This window comes from Acipenser ruthenus, chromosome 3 (assembly GCF_902713425.1).
Source record: "Acipenser ruthenus chromosome 3, fAciRut3.2 maternal haplotype, whole genome shotgun sequence".
NCBI classification, from domain to species: domain Eukaryota; kingdom Metazoa; phylum Chordata; class Actinopteri; order Acipenseriformes; family Acipenseridae; genus Acipenser; species Acipenser ruthenus.
The window spans coordinates 67628873-67650051 of NC_081191.1; the positions used below are offsets into that span (position 1 = coordinate 67628873).

At 36.3% G+C, this 21179-nt stretch overlaps 1 protein-coding gene across 5 annotated transcripts in view; it reads right to left on the minus strand.

Moving 5' to 3' along the window:
- LOC117394802 (disks large-associated protein 1-like) overlaps positions 1-14342 on the minus strand; it is a 244271-nt gene extending 229929 nt beyond the window's left edge. For 4 of the 5 annotated variants that reach the window (XM_033993395.3, XM_033993393.3, XM_059015273.1 and 1 more), the window contains exon 1: positions 14057-14340. The gene's annotated coding sequence lies outside the window, so the exon portion shown is untranslated. Of the gene's footprint in view, positions 1-14056 lie in introns of all 5 variants that reach the window. The other variant, XM_059015274.1, reaches the window with a different exon arrangement.
- Positions 14343-21179: the final 6837 nt, after the last annotated feature.

Below are 21179 nucleotides of genomic sequence, written 5' to 3' on the forward strand. Positions count from 1 at the left end.
GCAATATTGAGGAGTTTGCCGAAGCAAAGCGTGAAAGGATATATAAAGTAATATATAAAATATATATACACAATTATATAACCAAATTTACCAACAATAAACGCAACTGAAATAAACTCGGAGAAGGGGCAAAAACCAGCTTCTCAAGCCCAAGCTCAATGAGTACAGACAGTTACAAGCTCTAGTACCTACCGCTACCGATGCTGAAGACAAAAGAGGAAATGACTCTCTGCGCGCTGCGTTTAGTAAGCTCCCAGGGGGGCGGGCTTACATGGCAGCTTTGCTATAAAGCTCAGCCAATTCCTACTGCCTGACGGCAATATCCCATACCTTGATGGTTATTTTCGACTTGAAAGGGAACATAATTTATTTAGCATAGAACAATGAAATAAAGTCTTTATAGTCCAAAAAGGAGTTGACAAACCAATAATTTATGTGCAGCACAGAAACAAGGATCAGAGGACAGTCGGACAAGACAAGTGGAGACAGACTTAGGACAGAGGGCAGAAGACACTTCTTTACACAGAGTGTACGGAATGCGGTACCCAGCCATGTTGTTGATGCTGAATCACTGGGATCTTTTAAGACCCGACTTACACATCAATCAGCTACTTGGAACCGGACCAGCACTCACCATTTCTTTAACGTATCTAAGTATTGTTATACACCCCGATAAGGCCCATATGTAATATAAAGCACTGACTTAAGGGTATTAACACTATTATTAAAAGCAGCTTTGTAAGGGTTTTAAACTGTGTCATGTGACCAGAGACCTTCAACTGTCCCTCCCACCTGAAGAAAGAAAATGTGGGAGCAAGGTTTTTTTTTTTTTGAAAAGCAATTGGAAATAAATTAATCAAAAACAGCTCAGTGTGTTTCTAGGCAACCAGAATATGAAAAGAATGAGGCAGTTTCTGTTGAAATATAATTAACGGTACAGTTTAAATCAGGGGTTCTCACAACAATTTTTTTGGTGGCCTCAGAGTGCGGCCACCAAAATCTCCCTAAAAACCTTAATTACTAAATTAACTTCAGGAACAACAAATAAATATGCACATATACACATCCAATCATTGTAATTTATTAATGTTTTTTTCAGACTCAGTAATAAACATAATGTAAAGTTGTCTATTCTTTCTAGACAACACAATACAAACAAATAAGGTGCTTTGCATGTTCTTGTCTTTTTTGTTGTTTATTTTGCTTTCTAGGTACAAGACGGATGTCTGTACAACAATTCTGAACTAACTACAAAAAAAACTTTACATAATAAAAGTCCAAATAATAATGCAAATGTGTCCAAAATGTCTCTTTAACAAAACAAAAAACAATCCAGTAATAATAAATGATGATAGTAAATTATATATATATATATATATATATATATATATATATATATATATATATATATATATATATATATATTATATTTATATATTTTTTTTTTTTTTACTCTCTCTCTCTCTCTCTCTCTCTCTCTCTCTCTCTCTATAATTTCACTTTACAACTTATTTCCTAACTAACTTATTTTCTTTTAAATAATTTGGATCTGCTGGTCCAAATTTAGACTGAATCTATTTTACTATATTTGCAACACAAACACTACTGTACACAAACGTTCCCGTTTAAAAAAAAAAAAAAAAATAACACATTATTGTTTAACTTGTTTACTGCTAAAAAAATAAATAATAATAATGTGGTGATGAAATTAAAGTTCTGGATTTTAACACATCCATTGACCCATGGTGTTTATCAGACTACTTGCGAAAGTTCAGGAGCTCTCTGAATGGAAAGTCTGCAGGATCACGGGTCTCCTGTGAAACTAGAAGGGAAGCTTCCAGGTTTGCATCAAATGAGGAGGTTTCGGTACTTGTTCTTCAGAAAATGCAGTATGCTGAATGCCCTCTCACACAACACAGTGGTAGGAAACAGGGACAAGAAAAGCAAAGCAACGCAACTTTAGCTAGGGGCTTGTAGTTGTCCTCAAACAGATACACATTACTCCAGAACTCCTGTATTGTGACACCGGGCTGACTGAAGTATGTTTTCATTTTTGAATCATTGCGCATTTTCTGCATGAGGTACTTCAGATTGCTCAAATCCAAAGAGTCAAAGGAAGCCCGTTAGTTTGTTTGCAGCCGAACAACCTGAACCAAAATCGCTAAATGGGTCGGTCACAAAGGTGTACTGTTGGAAAAAGCTTCCCTCACTGAAACGATTTTCAAGATCGTCTGAAACGATACTCAGGTATTCAGTTACAGCAACGCAAACCTTTCACTGCACACGCTCATCCTGACAGCTGAGAAACTGACTAAGCTCGTAAAAAACTGAAAAACCCTGTTCCTCTTGAAGTTGCAGGACGATGTCAGTGATTGTTATTCTGAATGTATTAATCACCTCAATGCTGTCAAATATCATTAGATGAGGTTTCTGAAGCTCCAGGTTCAAGGAAGCAAGCTTTGGTAAAAACTCTTTCAAAAAGAGTAAACAACCATGTACTTCTGGATCTTGTAGCTTTTGGGACAGTTCCAGGGAAACTGTGTTCAAAACCTCGACAAGCTCTTCCCAGAGCTCAAACAGCCTCTGTACACTGTTATTAAAACTAAGTCAGCGGACCGGGTTGCAAGTCAGCAGCACATTATGTGTCTCGCACAGAGTTGCGAATCTCCCTTTATTGATACTGCTGGTGTTGACAGTATTGATGCTTTTTTTCAATTCCGATAAAACCTCATCCAAATACTTCTTTGAAGCCTTGCTGGCAAGTACTTCTTGGTGTGCAAAACAGTGAAAAAAAGAAGTTAATGAGTGCAGCCTTCTTGGAAGCTGTTCAACACCCCAACTCGTGCACTTTGCATAGCCGCGGCCCCACCCACTGTCACGCCAGACAGATTGTCAAAGCTAATGCAGCACTCCTGCAATCTCGCCTGAACACATTCAAAAATGTGTTTCCCAGTTAGCCTATCACTGAAGCTCACCTGACACAAAACACCTTCAGAAAAACAATGACGATCACAGTCAAAAAAGCGAACGCATACGATTACCTTGGGTTTATTTGTGACATCAAGGCTCTCATAAAAGCACAGGCTGAAGAAAGGGCTCGCTGCGACTTTTCCCCGCTATTTCGTTTTGTAGAAAATTTGCCATATCTCTGCTCCTCTGTAACGTGTCGTTGCTCAGTGGTATATCTCTGTAAAGTGTATTTTCTGGTTGTATGGTCGGAACAATGTTCTTTACGAGTTCTCCATCGCTGAATGGTTTCCTTGCTTCCCCCAAAAGTAGTGCAACTTTAAATGTAGCCATCCGCATCTGATCCGTTTTATTCACAAAATCTGAGTCGTCGCTGTTGACTTTCGAGCCCGGTTTTTGCATCATTTATCAGCTTGCACCTCTGAAACTCACTGTGGTATATTTTTTTTCACCTTCCCCTGCATGAGTGCTACAGTGACGTTGCACTATGTACATTTTAAATTTTATTAATTTCTTTCTTGCAAACAGTGCACACTGCAACTTGCTCTGAAACTGAATCGGATAGCTTCAGACATACAAGAAACTGGGATTCCCACTTGTCTTGAAATGCTCGTTTTTCTTCCCTCCATATTCTGCTTTTCTTAGCAGCAGTAGGCTATCACACTCAGGGTTATTTTCAACCACTGATTTTTTGAAAAACGTTCTGATACCCATACTTTTAATTTGAACTCTTTCACATTCTGCCACGAAAAATCTCAATCTACCCGGTCCCAAACACCATGCAGCGATCTTTCCAATGATGACGCTGGCCAATAGCCGATTATAGAGCTACAGTTGCGCGAGATGTAAACACTGGTTAGCCAATGCATAATAAGCTGTGTGATTTGAAAGAAAACCACACCTATGTAGTTAGCACTGCCTGTACTGTACCATAATATTTATAGAAGGGAATGAGTGCGCACTCTAGCGTTTACACGGCAACTTTAATACTTAACATCTCAGCAATTGTCGTGGCCGTAAAAAAATCCGCTGGTGCCCGGATTTTAGAAACGTTGGTTTAACTGCTTTAAAACATTTTAGTTTTGGTTTGAAAAAAGAAATTTATTTATTTATCAGTGTTTCTCAGGTCCACTCTGGCCCTGTGCTTTGGTTGGGAGAGAGCCTGGCCTATTTTCCCTAATGACTAAATTTGTAAGGTCAAATCACACATTATTATCACACATTCCGTAATTACACCAGCTTCATATTTTCCTTTTACTCTTAAGTAAAGATAACACAGTCGTGTACGCACTGCACTGCACCTTTTAACTTTGGCACCTTGTGACAGAGAGCGAATGAATCTGAGTCAACAATCTCCTTCCCGACCTGTGTAACAGGAACAGTGTGCCCCAGACTGGATGGTTTGAAAGTTCATTCCAGGGTCAGTTGGAAGTCGGCTATACAGGAAGGGGGCGGAGCCACCATACCAGAAGTCATCGCCCTAATACGGTAGGCCAGCGGATTTCAGGGACACATAAAAGAATCATCATCTTACTTAGAAAATATGCTTCCTGGTATTCTGTAATTGCTTTGAAAATCTTGTGTTAAGAAATGCTTTTCTTAACACAAGATGCCAGTGTAACTCGATACAATACCCATGTCCGAACATTGGTGTCTATGAAGAACAGAAAAGTATAAAAGGGTTGCCCAAGATATTACTTCACCACCTGGCTCCATCATGTTATAACAAAAAGGATACATTGGATAGCATAGAAAGCACATGTATTTATATATTTTTGTTCCAATCTAAAAACAGTACTGGAGCAACGTTCCTATGTTTTCCACTTCTATTGAAACACTGGAAATCCACAGCATTAATGAATCTGATCTTCAGTTGAGCTATTTTCTAAGAGGGGTCATTTCAACACAAATGAAAATGTGCCAACAATATGTTGAATCAGTGGCAGGACATCTCCACATCTATTTCTAAAACAGTACTTGTTTGCTGGAATAAGAAGTAGGAGGCCGCCAATACACGACATCATCATTCTGCTGTGGGTATAGCTGCCTAGATTTGTATTTTAGTCTTCACTGGAACTCACAGGTAAAGTTCAGTGTCAGTTATCATACTGAAACAAGCAGTCTCGATAGATGCAATAAGTAACTTAAATGTTCTTCCAGTAATGTACTGTTTCATTCATAGTTAATGAATAGACAATCTATCAAGGCCCTTATTATCATTAATGTGCTATCTACCCAAGACAGGCCACCTGGGGTGTAAGATTTCACTCTTAGTGAGTGACGGCCCTGCTTTAACCCAGCATACTGAGGTGAAGAAAACTGAAAATTACCTCCCCAGGGTCCCACCAAAGCATCCAACAATAAGTCTGCTGCGGCACTGGGAAATTAAACCAGGATTACATAGCTCCCAGCCCTCCAATTTCCAGGTGTAATGTGAACCAAAAGAAACTACAACTGAATAACAGGGCACCAAGAGACAAGAGTGCTCCTCCAAGCAAATTATGACACTTGACAGCCCAGAGGACATTACAGACAGCAAATCCTACCAGGACATAATAACATTATTCCACTCAGAAGCCTTCAGACTTTGAAAGAAAGCTATGGTGAATATTGTTGCCAAAAGCACTAAGCCACTTCTAAAAAGATGTTATAATACAGTATGCTACTGATGCCCTACAGGTAATCTGATCAATACTTCACAATATCCAAAATTGGAAAAAAATAAGAGATTGCCCTGTTTTAGAATAAAGTCTGTTGCTTGGACAATTTTAATAGATTGTATCCTTTTGTCTTTTCGTGTGTTGTGCTAGGCGATAATAATCTAAAGCAATATTCAATACTTTGGCTTTACTGTGTTGAGATTTATGTTAGTTTTGCAATATGATTTTTATTCATTAGCCGCCCCTGCAATTCTTATTTAAGAGAGACTTTTGCTGTGAATGTATCTTTACCATAAAGCATTTAAAAATCTGCCAAATCAAACAATGGTAAATGATGAATATCTTAATTTGTAACACTGGTTAGATAATACATTATTCCACATTAACATATTAAAGGTTTATTAAGATTACATGCTATAAAAGATTTGTGTTTGATTAGTATAGGATACACTTTAAAGTCTTGAAGGACTGTTTAGGTCCATGATGTCCATGTTTTAACCTTGTGCTGATGTTCTATATTGCACACATTTCAACTGTTTTTCTTTTGCATCTGCACCACTTTTAAATTTGAATGGAAAGTTCGAAAATTCTTGGCTAATCTATCATCTATCGTGAGATAATAGCCATTCTACTCGGAATCTGATTGGCTGAGACGAACCGTGAGGTTTATAATGATCAATAATTTGGTTGTGTAGCAAAACTGTAAGTTAGACTTATGAAATAACAACAATTCAGATTAGGTAAGATTTACTGAATGTTTTGTTAGTTGTCTACTTCAATGAAATGTAATTTACACAGTACTCGCTCAAATATTTTTGTACTTAGGGTGCGTTTTAATAATACAGTAATTACAGCAATAATAAAATAATTCTAAAATGTTATGAACAATTCTAGTTTACCTACGATAGTCTGGAAAGCCATGCTTAATAAAGCAAGACCCAATCCCAGGTGATTTTGTGTGGAAGAATCAGTGACAGTTCTGTTTCTGCCACATTGCGCCCTTGTTCATTACATAATGAATAAGTTTGTGGTGAGTGAAAGAAGACAGAACGATTGTGCAGGCGCATCGTCATCTAAAAACCAAAAGGTTCACAAATATGTAGAAAGTTACTGAGAAATGAGATGTACTTTTGTTGGCACTGCAGATGAACCTCGTCCTCAGGGTGTTGTCTGTGGTGACGTACAAGCTAATGAAAGAGTTACGTGCCCCCAAATCTGACACACAGGCATACTACTCACAACAATTCCAACTATGTTTATAACATATATAGTAGCAATGCTTTCTCAATAGTCGAGTAAAATGCACAAAAGATAAAAATGATAACTGCCTTGAGTTTGCATCTTCACCAAACTTTTAGCACTCGCTCCTAGCCTCAAACAGACATTTCAGTTTGCATTTGGCTATAAAATCGATAACTGTGTATGTATATGTATATATATATATATATATATATATACACACACATACACAAATATTCTACATCTGCAGTCAGTCGTTCACATTCTTATATTCAATTATGAGGACCCACTGAATGTGCCTGCACTGTTATGTATGAGAAGCCACTTTATCCCTGCAACCTGTAAGGTTAGTGTCCTCAAGCACTTTAATAAATGCAGAACGTTTAGTTGTTCCAAAAAATCATCTTATATTAGCTGGAGCCAGAGCTTTTTGCTGTTTTGGAACTCTATTCCAGTTTAATGAGCTTTCATATAATTGGTTGTAAGTGGAATGTATTGTTTTGAGCTCTCTTGTTTTGTACAGTGCTTTGAGATGCCATGGCTATATAAAAGATAAATGTGTATTCTGTTGCATTATGATGCTTACTTTAATAAGACTAAATATATCATCAGAAGTGATCGGTTTCAGGAGTCTTTCATGTAATCCTTTCATTTTCATCTTAAAGGGTCTTCTATGTTTCCAGGGTAATAGTTATTCTTTTCAACAGTCCTCCAAAGCCACTGAAGACACTGTTCAGCAGAGGATACCAACAGAAAAAACAGAGCAATTAAATAAGCCATTTAATAATAATTAGTCCCCCTCAAAATGGATCCTCTAATGCCTGTTGCAGCAATGTATTTCAAGACAGAAACCTCATCTCAACCCTCTACTTTCAGAAGTAATGTTCTGCCCCTTAAAGTGCTAGATGAGCAGAAATCCTTTTGACACTGCAGTATCTCAAGTATATGCCACTGGCTTTGGTACAAAAAGTGAGAGATAAAAGCCAATTATACTTAATGTGTACAGCCTGTTTTGTTTTGGTTGCACATTGTATAACCTTATGCTCTACCTCTAAACCAACTTTGCACTTTAATTGGATTCCTAGTGGCTCCTCATTAAGCAAAGATTATTGCATTCCGGATACCAAATCCTCCCTTGACTCACAGTTAGGCCGATAAGAACCTATGAATGGCTTGTGACTTCGGGAAGAGATGTGACTCACGTGTCCAAATGCCCTGGACTCTGTCTCAACAGATATGACCGTGCTGTTCTGATGACAGTATGGCCAGCAACAATTATTGTTAAATTAATTAGAAGTGAGGTCAATTTCTCACCGTTCTGGATTGAGGCTGCATGGTTAAAGATTCAGCACATTACTTATGATTGTATTTAATGTAATCTGGTTCTATGACTGAGATCAGTCAGTTTCTTGAACATGGCTCATGTGTCCGTTTCTTGCAGTAACATTTGCTTTCTACATACACTTAAGATGTTAACAGTATATTACTAGTAATAAATAATAAACTTAGTTTTGGTTTGAGTACAAGCAGTGCCTAAATAATAAACTGCCATTCCTCTGGAGGCACAGAATGGCTCCAGTTGTTTGAGTTCCGTACCTTTACGTGATGTCATCAAATCCTCCTTCCAAGCTTCTGATGTTGTGATTACAAACTGCAGCTCGAGAAAAAAAAAGAAGCTTTTTGTCTGATTTTGTAAACTAAAGATTGAGAAAGAAAAAAAGACAGCAACAGCAGATAACGATGCAGACAACTGAGAAGCAATTACCGTCCGATCGAGTAATACAAAGCAAAAAACTAAAAAGATCCTCAAACTGCGGTAGACAAGCTTACAGATAGATACAAACTAAAAAAAAAAGACATTTCATAAGGGAACTAAAATGTAGTTTGTGTCTGCAGTCAAAAGTCTGTAATTTTTTTAAATCTTCAAATACTACAATTGCTGATGGATTATTATTCACTGTAGTTTAAATGTAGCATTTTACTTGAACGTTAGAGTAAGCAGATGTTTTATATATATATATATATAATTTCCTTAATCTGTCTGTAGTGTCAGCTACAGACAAGGGGTGCTTATTGGTTACAACTGTCCATTTATCCTGGAAAGGTATTCGATAAAATGTTGTTTCTCTTTTGGTATTCTGTTTTATTTAAAGTGATTTTACATTTCATTTATAAGTGTATGGGTATAGAAATATACCAAAAAGTGTTTATTGCAATATTTAAAAATGTGACCAAAAATATATACATTCAAAAAGATTCAAATAAATAAAGTGAAATTTTGAATAAAATATACTAAATAAACTTGCTGATTTTATTTTCCCCCCAAAAAAAGTGTTGCAAATTGCACTTTGGTGAATATATATGATATAGCCCCTTTGAAAAACCTATATAGGAGTACAGACAAATACCGGTATTTGGAGTTGGGTTGAAGATGGATAGCTTTATTTACAACAAAACCACCAATCATTTGTTGTGTCCATCACTTTATTTTCAATTAAACCTTACAGTTAATATATGACATATTAGGAATGTATTGGTCATTTATTTGTGACTAACTTACACTTAACAAATCATGGATAACCACTGTATATGGCTTATTCCCAAAACATGCTTTATTAACAGGTAGTTTGCCAATAATAGGGGATTTGCACCATCTATTCTGAAGTAAAGACTTTTCTTATCCAACAAAATAAGGGCTTACTGGCTGGTTGTTAATTAGTTAATTATAAATACCTTGGCAATAAAGCAGCAAAACAAAGTGGCCTACTTATGTATAACACGTTCTTTCTGGAAGACGGCTGGCCTGTTATTTTAGCTAATAATTATGTTTCTGTTATCATCATATACACTAATGCTTATTTTTAGATTTATCTGGGATATTTTATTACAGTAATCATGAACCTACACAGAGGACTGTAAAATTAAATATATATTTGTGTAAAAGACACAAAGATAAATACATTATCTGAAAATCAAATGAACTGAAGCACAATCTTGTAAATGTGTGATTTTATTACAAACTGAACACAAGAGCAAATGGAATTGAGATGTAAAATTTGTGTTTTGCAAAACCTGTTTTCCTTCTTTAGCCACAGTAACAACAAATGATTCCCACACCGCAGACTTGCATTTTTCTGTGAGCTTTTGTCATGGAATTAGTTTTTCTTTCACGTCCTTCAAATAAACAAATCAATTTCTCAGACTTTTAAGCATGATCTAAAAGAAACACCTTCGATATGGGTCATGTGTCTGCTGCTGCGCTCTGCAAGCCATGTCATGTGCTACTGGGGGAAGCCAATCCACGCAACAGGAAATTTAAACAATGATTTTTAGTACCAAAGAGAGCCTCTTTAATAGTAATCAACAGTTTGTGTATTACTGAGTAAACAAAATCAGACCCGACCCGACCCGAGTGTTGCATGACAATTTTGCACCCAAAAACTTGTTCGGTACGGTCCGGGTAGACCCGTGAAGACCTCTAGTACAAGGCAAGTTTAGTTTAGGGTTTTAAAGTCCAGTGAGAACGGAATAACACTGAACAAGGGATGCGAGACAATAAGCTGCTGTCTCACTGTGATTGGACGGAGAAGAGAGAGCAGCAGGGGTGTACCTGACCGCATGTCTTGTGAATATGTAATGACTTACATTCCATATAAGCTTGTGTGAATTCATGTATCGTCAGAATACTCTGTCACATGCTTGTGAGAATTGTCTCCTGCAAAATGTAATAAAAACAATAACCGTATCAAAGGACTTCAAGTTTCTTTATTTTAGCATCTATTTTTTACTCACATTACTTTTCAACATCAGCTTTTTAAGCCTTTTTTAACTTCAAAAGCTTAATCAATGTCATAGTCCTGTTGCAATTCTGCAATATTTATAGGTACATTTCAATTATCAATTGCTTTAAACCGGAGGAAAATGATGACCAATTAAGCAAGTAGCAATTAGTTCAGTAAAGTAATTGAGACAAGACAGAAGACTGGGCCCTCAAGGAATGAATTAAGCCCGGTTATGTGCTTCACAAAAGGGACTAATGTGTGAAGAAATACAACAGACAGACAGATAGATAGATAGATAGATAGATAGATAGATAGATAGATAGATAGATAGATAAAGGTTTTAAATAACTGTTTTCATTATTTTCAGCAGTCATATAAAACATTAAACTTCACAATCCACATTTTTTTTCAGATTTGCTTAAATGTTAAAATGTTACCTTATTATATCACTATAACTAATAACGGCAAATAATGACTTAAAATGGTAGGCAATCCTGTTACAAAACAAAACAATGTGACATAAAAAGGTGTTAAGGACCTTCCAAAGAGTAAAAGCAATGTCTGAAGCTTGCCACAGTATCGACCAGGATACAATTATAGATACAACCCCTATTGTGGAGCTCGCATTGGCAGCTCCACAAAAGTAAGAAACTATGGAATTCAATTCTTCTGAAGAAACACTTCGGGCATTTGCAAAAAGATGTTCAGGTGCCACTGATGAGCAAGCAAAAAATAAAAAATCAACTAAATTAAACATGCAACTGCATAATATAAATTACCAATTTTTGAGCACCCTGACCAAAAAGTTTTGTTTTGCTAACTATTACTTGGAAACAAATTAGGTTTGCTTTTTATTTTACTTTAAGGTTCAATTTCTTGGCATGTAGATATTAGACATACATTTCTGACCATGAGTGATCTTTGATATACTGATTTATACTATTAACTTTTCTTACCGTAATAAGTTTTGTTTCAGGAGCAACTTTTATTTAATTTTTTAATAAAACATTTAAAGTGTTGTTTTTTATATTTTATAACAGTTCTAATGTTCACATTTTAAACAGAAATGCAGAATATCTAAAGCATTTGTGTTCAAAAAAACAAAAATGAATGTTCAGTTAAAAGATTTGTGTCTCCATTTCTTTATACTTCAGGGACCAACATCATTTTTTTAAGTTTATTAACACAGGTCATATCTTTACCTAGTGTTCGTAGTCTTCACTTCAGAATAGGGGCTAGAAAACACTTTATTGGTAGCTACAACCTTCTAATAAGCTCTTTATTAGCTTTTTATTGAAGACCTACAACCTCCTAAGCCCTTTATTAGAACCGCAGTTAGTCATACTAAATATATGCCTAAAGTGTTATACATACATAGACCACTTTGTTTTGCTGCTTTATTATCAAGGTATTTATAATTAAATAATTATTAACAACCAGCCAGTGAGTGCTTATTTGGACACGAATAGTGTTCACTTTAGTATAGATGGAGCAAATCCTCAATAATGGTAAACTACCTGTTAATAAAGGATGGTTGGGAATAACCGCAATACGTACCTAACAGCCATACAAGGTGGTTATCCATGATTTGTTAAGTGCTAGTTAGTCACAAATAAATGACTAACACATGCCTAATACGTCACACTTATCTAGTCTGGTGTAGTGTTTATCTGGTACAAATTCCTAGTTGTAACCAGAGCGGAACGTTTAATTTTTCAATTCAGTCATTTCATATTATCTGATACACCAAGACCATACGTTTATCACAGCGAGAATCTGCAACAGATCCACCAGCAGCACTCAAAGCAAGCACTGATATTTTGTTAATCCAAGACCTCTTCTTTATTCCTAGTGTAAAGCTTGGTATGTGTTGCACGAAGCTTAGATCTAATGGTAACGTAACTGCAATAATCAAGCATTGTCATGATTTTACTGCTTGAAATTAATTTTAAAAAGACGTGGGTCCTTTCAAAAATTTAAAATGAGCATCTTGCAAGACTTGTTTGTAGTGCTATAGTTAAATAATGATAAAAACAGTAACCGCATTTTACCGTTTTCTTTTGATAAACATTTAATTACTGTGTAAGCTTCTTAAGCAAATGCCTCTTGACATTCAGTATCTGCAGAAAGTCACTGATCTCTATCTCTACGCAGTTATAAGAACTCATGCAATCATTACAACAGCCTACAAGCTACAAAACATATCAGCACATTTTAGCAAAAATGTATTTCAATTTAGAAACCTAGATAAATGGAAGACTTTAATTTGACGTCTACTATCTAATTTAAAAAAAAACCGTATTGAATAACGCTCCAAATTACTTTAGGGTTTGATATCTGCAAAAACAGAACAATTATGGATTGTGTAGTTTCACAACCAAAGCAAATCAAAAGTGATGTATAAAGGTTTAGATGGCTGATTTCGTGTTAGTGTACACGTGCACAAACAACAGGTCTATCTCTGCCTCTCTTGTAAAGAACTGCCGGCAATTGAATGCATTATCCACATCTGACACTGCACCCTGAAAATATTATGGTATTTAAACAGAGGAGATGGGGAGGGGTGATTATGGGAAGCAGATACGTCTAATTAAACACACACACCTGCTCCGTGCTCTGCATACAAAACGCTTGTACCCATTTTAATATCAGGCAGACAAAAAAATGAAATACATCAATACATCAATTTTCAGCCTCAGTCTTGACAAGTTCTCTTGATAAAAGAGGCTGCGCTTTATTCCTAAAAAAAACAGCTTTCTGATGGAAACTCGTATGTATTTTGCTGATACTGTGGAAAACGTGTATGTTATGTTGATTAAACTCCAGCTTCAATTTACAGAGTTTCGTAATCTGCTTATTTAACAAGTAATGCCTCTAACATTTAGAATATATTATCATACTTCGAGTTTTGCATGTTAGTTTTTTTTTTACTTTTTTTTTTTTTGCTGGTGTTACATCCGTCGTTCTTTCTAGAACCACGCAACACTATATACAATCTAACGCATACAGTGCGTTCGTTGCTTTGTTAATTCACTGTATTGCACCGCATAAGTTGGACATGATTGCAATGGGGAAAAAACGCAACACACTCATTATATTGAGATCAGCGTTATTGTTTCCTGTTTTTGCACCTTATGGTATCTAACATCGTTTCACCGTGTGTAAAGTTACAATGTCCAATGCAAATTTATTGCAAATATAGCATACCACTACACTAGCAGTGCCTCTGCCTGTGTGGATAGCGTTGCACAAATGAGGCTACACGACCAGCTATAGCAATTAACGAACCGCTGTACATCAGTCTTATCATCTTTGTCCATGGGTCAAAAATCAAAACCCAAGCCAACCATTTAAATGAAGACAAACCAAAGAACAATAAAATAAACTTAAATACATCAATCGTCTTACCTCAAGAAGCCAATCTGGTAACCCAAAATAGCAAACAAACAGCACAGATGCAGAGTTAATCCTGAAAAAAAGTCCTCCGGTCGAGTCCTGTATAGCTCAGCTTTCCGGACTTGCGCTATTTTCAATGTGGGGAAAAGACGTGATCGAGGAGAGAGTACTGACACACATTGTAGTGTCTACTGCCTGCACCTGAAAGTCAGTGATGCTGCAGCACTAAATGTCTTCAAAGCTGAAAAAACACATAACAAAATAAGATGCAACCAAGACCCGACATGGAGATTGGCTCCTGGAAGATTGTAGGCAGGAATCACTGCCACCGGTCCGGGTAATTTGCATAACATTCCCAAGATGCACTAAGCATTTGTTATGTTTCAAAACAACAACAAAAAACGATTAAGTCTGGTACTGTTTTCTCAATCAATACAGACCAACAAAGTGTCTGAATCGCTAAACCAAGGATACGTTTTCCCCTTGAAATTGCCCTGTATTGCTTTTAAAACTGAGAACTGTGCAGGCACACGCAAACACCGTTTTCAGGAATCCTTATACTACATGTGATATTTAAATACTGATTTGATCTGATTTTTTTGTAGCTCACAAAATGGGTAATAAATGAAAATGTCTTATTTCTCGCGAGATATGGTGGTTTTATATATACTGTACATATATAGTAGGTCGAGATGGGGGTAAAAAAAAACATTTAATAATTATGAATTATTCTCTCACTAGTGTGATTACACTAAAGATACATGATATGCAAATATATAATACATTGATTTTGAATCTTTATATATATATATATATATATATATATATATATATATATATATATATATATATATATATATATATATATATATATATAAATAATAACCTCTGGTTGGTTAAACAGCATCACATGACCGTGCGTAATTCGGCCAGGGTGTCCTCGGCTCACCGCGCACCAGCAACTCCTGTGGTCTGGCCGGGCGCCTGCTGGCTTGCCTGTAAACTGCCCGGTAGCTGCGTTGTCCTCCGACGCTGTAGCTCTTGGGTGGCTGTATGGTGAGTCCGCAGTGTGAAAAAATGCGGTCGGCTGACGGCACACGCTTCGGAGGTCTGCGTGTGTTCGTCTTCGCCCTCCTGAGTCAGCGCAGGGGTGGTAGCGGTGAGCTGAGCCTAAAAATAATTGGCCATTCCAAATTGGGAGAAAATAATAAAAATAATTGGCAACGACTAAATTTTAAAATAAAAAGATAAAATAAATAAAAAAAAATTGGCGATTCCAGATTTTAAAAAAATTAAATAGAAAAAAACAAAGATTGAAAAAACACTAAAAAAAGCTGCAGCATGGGCTGTGTGTACTTAAAGACTGGTTTAAAGAAAAAAATATGGACATTAATTTTAAGGAAATAAGTAATAAATCTCAACGACATAAGGGAATTTTATGCCAGTGTAAGAATTCTTAAGTTCAACTGGGGACCAGTATTCAGTCTCCAGTTTTATAACGCTGAGCTGGACTAAACAGATATTTTAACAGTAGAAGTTTTAACATCTCTGCTGACAGCAAGTTTAAAACCAATAAGAACATATTCCTGTCAGTCATGAAAACTTTTAGAATAGCAGGTAAAGACAAGGCCAGACACCACCCCCCAAATTACCGGCCTGGATTTGAAACGTCTGCAGGAAACTCAGGCTTTCTGACACAGCGGTCGTCTTGGTGCGACAAGTCTGGTTTGATCTTCAACTTAATCTGGCACAACTTGGACACAAGGGTGTCCGACAACTAACAAAAACCTCTTTTGAGATCTGAAAGGATGAAAACGGACTTGAATATGTGTGCCTCGCATCTAACGAGTACACAAACTCACCTGAAGATACAGCTTCAGCATCCATGGCAGCTTTTCCCCTTACTTCCTCGGTGTCATTTGAAACTCCTACCATCATCAACCTGTGCTCAGTCCTCTAGTTTCTAGTGAGATGCCACTTTCGATGCAGAAATTCACAATAAATGGACATGTGCAATTTATTTTTAATAAGTGAACAATACATTACATTAAATTAAATTTGGGACTATATTACACTGCGGATGTAATACATGTATTTGTCTAGTATTTGTCTAGTTTTATACGGTTATTGTAGATTGTATCATATTTATGGCAAAAATAAAACATTATGAATTACATGTATCTGTTTTATCTAGTGGTTTTTAAGGGATCCAATGTGTGATTGCCATTATTCAGAGTTTTCAAAACGAAAATAAATGTGTATCAGCCTGCCATCCTGTTGATGTCCTGCATCTGCTGACCCTAAGGGAATTCATGAATGTACATTGCAGAATAAACAAGTGTTATCACAGATTGATAATTCACAGTTTTTCTCAGGGAGATGCAAAATGTTATGATATGATGGACGGGAGTCACAAAGGAATAAACCTATATGTTGAAATTTATTATGCTGTCTTATCACAGAGTACAGGGGTTCAGACCAACTTCTGAACTTATGTGAAAACTTTACTTTCTTCAAATGACAAACTTACCTACTTGCCATAGGGAGAAGTACAAATGAAACGAACAAGTAAATGCAGAAAAGATATGAAAAGCCATTACTTGTGTCTTTGTTACTTACACAATACTACTGTATGCAGCCCAGTGGCTACATGATCATGAATTCTGAACAGACATTTAAAAATTGGTTGCTTTTATACTAAGAACTTTTAGATAGTAACACCAAAATAAACTTATACTGTTGAATTCTTTGACAAACTTTTTTAACTCGAAGTCTTTTTTTGAATACTCTTAGTCCAAAAACAACAAATCATTTCCACCACACCTATGGCAGCCTTAAGATACCATAAAGCACCAGTCCATAATTTAAAGCGTTAAATATTTAACACGTTAAATATATTGAATTTACAATAATATTTTAGACATTGTACCCATCATCCTTAAAGGATGATAGCTCTTTATTTACCATTAAAAAGACAAGCTTGACAGTGTCGGTTATGAAATCTTGGGTGAGTAAAATTGAACATAGCCTTGGAATCATGAGTTCTTCTGATATACAGTATATATACAGTACTGTGCAAAAGTTTTAGGCAGGTGTGAAAAAATGCTGTAAAGTAAGAATGCTTTCAAAAATAGACATGTTAATAGTTTATATTTATCAATTAACAAAATGCAAAGTGAGTGAACAGAAGAAAAATCTACATCAAATCAATATTTGGTGTGACCACCCTTTGCCTTCAAAACAGCATCAATTCTTCTAGGTACACTTGCACACAGTTTTTGAAGGAACTCGGCAGGTAGGTTGGCCCAAACATCTTGGAGAACTAACCACAGTTAGGAATTTAGGCAGATTTAGGCAGCCTCAGTTGCTTCTCTCTCTTCATGTAATCCCAGACAGACTCGATGATGTTGAGATCAGGGCTCTGTGGGGGCCATACCATCACTTCCAGGACTCCTTGTTCTTCTTTATGCTGAAGATATTTCTTAATGACTTTCGCTGTATGTTTGGGGTCGTTGTCATGCTGCAGAATAAATTTGGGGCCAATCAGATGCCTCCCTGATGGTATTGCATGATGGATAAGTATCTGCCTGTACTTCTCAGCATTGAGGAGACCATTAATTCTGACCAAATCCCCAACTCCATTTGCAGAAATGCAGCCCCAAACTTGCAAGGAACCTCCACCATGCTTCACTGTTGCCTGCAGACACTCATTTGTGTACCGCTCTCCAGCCCTTCGGCGAACAAACTGCCTTCTGCTACAGCCAAATATTTCACATTTTGACTCATCAGTCCAGAGCACCTGCTGCCATTTTTCTGCACCCCAGTTCCTGTGTTTTCGTGCATAGTTGAGTTGCTTGGCCTTGTTTCCACCTCGGAGGTTTGGCTTTTTGGCCGCAAGTCTTCCATGAAGGCCACTTCTGTCTGCCTTGAAATTTCTGCCTGGGAGAGAGCTTGCTGATGCAGTATAACTACCTTGTGTCTTGTTGCTGTGCTCAGTCTTGCCATGGTGTATGACTTTTGACAGTAAACTGTCTTCAGCAACCTCACCTTGTTAGCTGAGTTTGGCTGTTCCTCACCCAGTTTTATTCCTCCTACACAGCTGTTTCTGTTTCAGTTAATGATTGTGTTTCAACCTACATATTGAATTGATGATCATTAGCACCTGTTTGGTATAATTGTTTAATCATACACCTGACTATATGCCTACAAAATCCCTGACTTTGTGCAAGTGTACCTAGAAGAATTGATGCTGTTTTGAAGGCAAAGGGTGGTCACACCAAATATGGATTTGATTTAGATTTTTCTTCTGTTCACTCACTTTGCATTTAGTTAATTGATAAATATAAACTATTAACATGTCTATTTTTGAAAGCATTCTTACTTTACAGCATTGTTTCACACCTGCCTAAAACTTTTGCACAGTACTGTATATATATATATATATATATATATATATATATATATATATATATATATATATATATATATACATACAGTATATGTATTGTGGCTATGATTAAGTTTAATTCTGTATTGTTTTATTTGTTAAACAATAAAAGTGTGCAAGGGTGCTAAACTTACAGTTCTGATCCTGTGTGCTATTTCTGCCGCTGGTCAGCCTTGAGCGACGCCACTTTACCACATACTTTGTTCTTTTATAGGGTGTGGCCAGGGGTAATTAATTTCAATAATTCAATTCCCATCTGCCCAGTTCCACACTTTTCTAATGAACTAATAAAACAATACAGAATTAAACAATGTAACCATTTAATTAATTTAACCTAATAGCTTTTACAATATGTTTTATTGTCATTTTACAGAATGAGGTCAAATAGTTATGTGAACAATTAACTTCAGTAAGAAAATGTTGAATTTCTTGGAGCAATACAGTCAACTAACTTCTCAAGAGGTTACAGTTATATTTCAATTAATTCCATTCAATGTATAAATCTGCATTTCGGGATTCAAATTTCAACTTCATAGCAGTATTTATACTGCACTTCCTCTTATATTGGCAAGATTAAATACAGTTTAGTAAAGACTATCTTACCTTAAAATTCATTTTTATTTAAACATTGTACTAAGTACATAAATACACATGTATGTAGGTCAAAGGCACATGATGACTATGAATTCAGAACAGGGCAGACACATGGCAAATGACATTTAATATAGAAAAGTGTAAGGTACTGCACGCAGGCAATAAAAATGTGCATTATAAATACCATCTGGGAGATACTGAAATTGAAGAAGGAATCTATGAAAAAGACCTAGGAGTTTATGTTGACTCAGAAATGTCTTCATCTAGACAAATAGGGGAAGCTATAAAAAAAGGTCAACAAGATGCTCAGACATATAGTGAAAAATGTTTAATTTAAATCAAGGGAAGTAATGTTAAATCTTTACAATGCATTAGTAAGACCTCATCTAGAATATTGTGTTCAGTTCTGGTCACCTCACTACAAAAAGGATATTGCTGCTCTAGAAAGAGTGCAAAGAAGAGCGACCAGAATTATTCCAGGTTTAAAAGGCATGTCAAATGCAGACAGGCTAAAAGAATTTAATCTATTCAGTCTTGAACAAAGAAGACTACGCAGCGATCTGATTCAAGCATTCAAAATTCTAAAAGGTATTGACAATGTCGACCCAAGGGACTTTTTTGACCTGAAAAAAGAAACAATGACCAGGGGTCACAAATGGAGATTAGATAAAGGGGCATTCAGAACACAAAATAGGAGGCACTTTTTTACAGAGAATTGTGGGAGTCTGGAACCAACTCCCCAGTAATGTTGTTGAAGCTTACACCCTGGGATCCTTCAAGAAGCTGCTTGATGAGATTCTGGGATCAATAAGCTACTAACAACCAAACGAGCAAGATGGGCTGAATGGCCTCTTCTCGTTTGTAACTTTCTTATGTTCTAATAGGGAAGCACAAAACATGCCTGAATCAATTTGTAGCAGGCTACAGTTGTATTGTGACCAGAAGAACAGATGCAATACAAACATTGGTTTTGCATTACTAGCATAGCACATATATTCATACCACATTTACATCACTTGTATTAAAAAAAAAAATCTTACATTCAAAACACAATTCCAATAGTCTTAATACTAAATGCTAAAGTTGGCCTAAGGAAACAGTGTAATAACATCAATCATATCAGCACAGAACTCAAAACAAAATAAAATCAACATATTGCAGAAGAATTACCTTCCCCTGGGTTCTATTTATAATTAAAGAGAAGTATTTGTGTTAACTATACCAACACATTGTATTGATACACAGCTGTATTATGCAACATTCTCATACATACTGTAAGCAGCGCATTAAAAAGCATGAACTGTAGACCTACCTGAAAATACTGTAATATGTATCTACTTTAAAATAATTGTTGCTAACAATATAATTCCATTAATCTTTGTATACTTCTGTTAGCTACACAAATCTCAAGGGTGCCGTTTTAAAATAAACACGTTATAGCTAACATGTATTTTAATTTTAAAACGTGATATCTGGTACTGTTTTATGTTAAAGGACATTCTCACTTTCTATGCCTTATTGTTGGGTTATGTGTTCACTCTTTCAGGTCCTGGGTCATGTTACCTCAGCAGTGTCAATAGGGGAAGCAGCTAATTATTATATACATGTCCCTTTAAACACCAGGTCCCACCAACACCCCTCATACAGTTCCTTCATCGCTCTGTCTCTCAAAAATGTTTGCACTCTTATTTTGACTAGTCCTGCTTCTGTGCAAGCAGAGTGCTATTTGGGTGATTAATTACTTTATCCAATGCTGCTAGACACTTATCATCCAGTGGTTTCATTAAATCTTCTACATCAACTGGTAGCGGTAGGTTTGCCTGTAATGAGTTAGGTAGATGGGTGAACTGTCTTCCCTCCCATTATTATTTCATGTTCAGCTGGCATACAGAATGATGAGTTAAGCATCGGACACAGTCGTCTCCCATATTCAAAGCAATCCCACCCAGGCATCTGTATCAGTCAGTCTATGTTGATCTACAACCATTTCCAAAGTACTCAAAAATACCAAGGAGTCGTGTTGATTTGGGATAAACACAAAAGACAACGGTACAGATCTGGTAGAAGCAGTAGTTCTGTCACCATCTGCCCGTT